This window comes from Euphorbia lathyris, chromosome 6, assembly GCF_963576675.1.
Source record: "Euphorbia lathyris chromosome 6, ddEupLath1.1, whole genome shotgun sequence".
NCBI classification, from domain to species: Eukaryota; Viridiplantae; Streptophyta; class Magnoliopsida; order Malpighiales; family Euphorbiaceae; genus Euphorbia; species Euphorbia lathyris.
This window is the reverse complement of record NC_088915.1, coordinates 14593377-14597118: the sequence shown is the minus strand read 5'-3', so window position 1 is coordinate 14597118 and position 3742 is coordinate 14593377. Positions and strand designations below refer to the sequence as shown.

Genomic DNA, 3742 nt, shown 5'->3' with positions numbered 1-3742 from the left:
GTTTTTTGTAAGGTAAAAGTATATTTAGTATCTTTCATTTTCATTATTATGAATATATTTAGCTATTGAGTAGCATCCTTTACTTGGTTTTCTAAAGTTATATGTATATCATTATTTTCAAATAAATGTATATATATATATGCCTATATTATTTTCTTTATTCTTTGGACATTTATGGGTCCATACTTTAAATGGGTTTTATTTGGAGTGAATTTTGATTTAATATGTTCATTGTTGTAATTATGACAAGTAAAGAGTCTATTGAGTAAAAAGGGGAAAATAAATCACAAAAAGAGTTTTCAATTTAATTATTTAAACTAAAGTTTTTTTAGAGGTTCCTAATGTAAATAAATAGTGTCTTCTTGACATTTTAAATCATTTCTTAAAACATCACGTTTTAAAACCTTAGTCCGTTCCAACGACGGATTAAGTGAACATTGTAATTATAATCGTTTTTCATTGTAAATAATAGAGTTTTGAATCGTTTTCTTAAATGATTTGTACAAAATAAATTGATTTGTATGCTTAACCATGTTTTCTTATTAAAGGTTTTTTACCTTAACGTTTTCAAACACTTGAGTCGTTCCAACGGCGATTCGGGTGAACTTCATCAAACGCGGTTTTGAAACGTACCTAAATCGTTCCAACGGCGATTAAGGTACGAACCATGTAAATAAACTCGTTTTGGGAAAGTGAATTAGTATAGAATTAGTATGTAACACGAAGCATAAATCACGTTACAAATAAATCAATTCTTCCTTCTCCCCCCCTCTTTCCTATGTATATTGAACTGATGTAAATGGGTGATTCTTTACTAAAGTGGCTTTTCAATAATGTATGCTCAAAACGGTTTTCAAAACGAGAAAGAAAAGGTTTCAAATGAATTTTAAACTTAAAAAAATATACGATTAGTCCGTTATCGCCTAACATGCTGAGTAGGAGGCCGGTGGTTCATAACCGGGCGATGTCGGGGTGCCTAGTAGCCTTTCTCCGGAAAGGAGCTAGCCTTCTCGGCTCGTACCTAAGTTTCCCGAACCCACACCGGTCTCCTGCAAGGGATCGGTGTTCATTTTCCCATTCGTGGGTGGCGACTCTTCCATATCTCCGAGCTCCGGTCCTGCCGAGCAGCTTGATTCCACGATTGGTTGCTTTCGGCGCCAATCACCGCTTATGTCGCCATGAGGTGTCCACCCCCCGGTCCGCCCGGGAGATTAGGCCGCGGCACCTCGTCTAACACCCATTCACTATCCAAAATAGGATAAATGATTCCATTGTCTAGAAGTTTAGTAATCTCATTTTTTACTACTTCTTTCATATTCGGATTGAGACGTCTTTGTCTATCCGCTTTAGGCGGCTTATCTTCTTCTAAGTGAATTCTGTGCATTACAATGCTCGGATGAATACCTTTTAAGTCTGAAATTTGCCAACCCATACTTCCTATCCTATTTCTAACAACTTCTTTCAATTTCTCTTCTTGAACCTGTGTTAATTTGTTAGAGATAATTATAGGTAATTCTTTAAGTTCTAATTTAGGTGGAACTATAATTGAAGGCGGAACTGGTCCATCTTCTCGAATCAAAGGCTCTGGGTCCTTATCTTCTAATTCCTCACTCATTATAGGTTCTATTATTTCTTCTTTTTGAACAATGTCATTTACACATTCTTCAACTAGATCAAGTTTCATACAAGCGAAATCCTCCATAGGATACTTCATTGCTTGATTCATATCAAACTCGATCTTATCGTCTCCTATTCTTAAAACTACTTTCCCTTCCGACACATCAACTAGAGCACGTCCCGTGTTCATGAACGGTCTACCAAAGATTACCGGCAATTAACGTCATATGCAAAATCTAATATCACGAAATCGGTAGGAAAAATAAATTTGTCAACTTTAACTAAAACATCCTCAATTATACCATATGGTCTTTTAGTGGTTTGATCCGCTAATTGTAAAACCATATTGGTGCGTTTGATATCTTCTTCTAAGCCTAACTTATTAAAAATAGATAATGGCATCAAGTTTATACTTGCTCCTAAATCACAAAGACAACTTGGGAATTCAATATCTCCCAATTTACACGGGATGGTAAAACGTCCGGGATCTTTGAGTTTGGTGGGAAAATTACTTGACACAATTGAACTGTAATCTTCGGTTAGTGAAATGGATGAAATTCCTTCCCAACTGATTTTCTTTGAAATTAAATCTTTTAGGAATTTACCATAATTGGGAATTTGCGTAATTGCATCCATAAACATCAAATTAATATGCAAATTTTTAAGTTTGTCTAAAAATGTTAAAAGTTGTTTGTCATAGTCCTTATTGCGGACTTTGTGTGGAAAAGGTGGTTTGGGTACAAAAGTTTTTGTACTCTGGTCAATTTGTGCATCTTTTTGATTTAATGTATCTTCTTTGGACTTTGGTAAATCAGTTCCTGGTAAAGTTGAATTTCCGGGCATTTCCGGACCTAAGTAATTTTTCCCTGAACGAAGAGTGATAGCCTTAACATGCTCTTTCGGATTTTCTTCCGTATGGCTGGGAAGACTTCCCTCTTTGCGGGATGGAATTGATTTAGCGAGTTGTCCAATTTGAACCTCCAAATTATGGATGCTAGATGATTGGTTTTTAATAAGCTGATCGAATTTATTCTCGATCCGTTTAAAACCATCGTCGTGATTACTTATTTTTCCGCTCATAGCATCAATAAATTTGTCGATTTTAGAAGATAAAGTGCTAATCGTATCTCTTGATTGATTTTGATAATTAGTGGTACGATTTTTATTAGCATTAGCATTATTATTGTTATCTCTCCAGTTAAAGTTAGGATGATTTCTCCATCCAGGATTATATGTATTGGAGTAAGGGTTATTAGTTTGGTTTTGCCCTTGGACAAAATTTACTTGTTCAATTTCGCTCATACCTTCATATTCCACATCCGTTTGGATTGGCTTACCATTAGGATCACACGGTGCCATAAACCTATCAATTTTATGCGATAAGGCAGAAAATTGGGCTTCCAACATCGCCACTGGATCAAGATTCACTATACCTTTAACTGATGACGTAGTTGAGGATGATGGTTTCGCCATTGGTACGTGTCCACGCTCCACGGGCCACATACTGCTGTTGATTGCCATTTCCTCCAGAAGTTCTCTTGCTTGGGCCGATGTTTTCTTCATGAATAACCCTCCAGACATAGCATCCAATGAACCTCTAGTTGTAGGATTTAGTCCATTATAAAATGTTTGCATTAAAAGTTCAGCGGGCAATTGATGGTGTGGGCATAAACGTTGAAGTTCTTTAAAACGTTCCCAAGCCTCATAAAGAGTTTCATTATCATTTTGAGAAAAAGATGTTAACTCTTTAATGACTCTTGCGGTTTTTGCTAAAGGAAATTTTTTTGATAAAAATGTTTGGGCTAATTGCTCCCAAGTCTCAAATGATGCGGCTGGCATAGAAGTTAACCATTCTTTGGCTCGATCCTTCAAAGTAAAAGGAAAAAGACGAAGTTTGATTGCTTCCGTAGTTTTGATTGCTTCCGCAGTCACATCTGTTATTTTAAAAGTGTCACAAATTTCTAAGAAATTTGTCAAATGGTGTTAGGATTTTCGTTAGGCAACCCGTAAAATGTTACGTTATTTTGTAACATATTAAGCAATGCTGGCTTAATCTCAAATTGATTTGCATTTATTTGGGGTCTAACTATACTGTTTGTTACACCGGCCACTCCTGGCCTAGCGT

General features: G+C 36.0%; 1 non-coding gene across 1 annotated transcript; it reads left to right on the top strand.

Annotated features, from left to right (window-relative positions):
• Nucleotides 1-3268: 3268 nt before the first annotated feature.
• LOC136234534 (small nucleolar RNA R71) lies at nt 3269-3375 on the top strand. The gene has a single exon (XR_010691408.1). It is a non-coding gene; the product is annotated as a small nucleolar RNA R71 (small nucleolar RNA).
• Nucleotides 3376-3742: the final 367 nt, after the last annotated feature.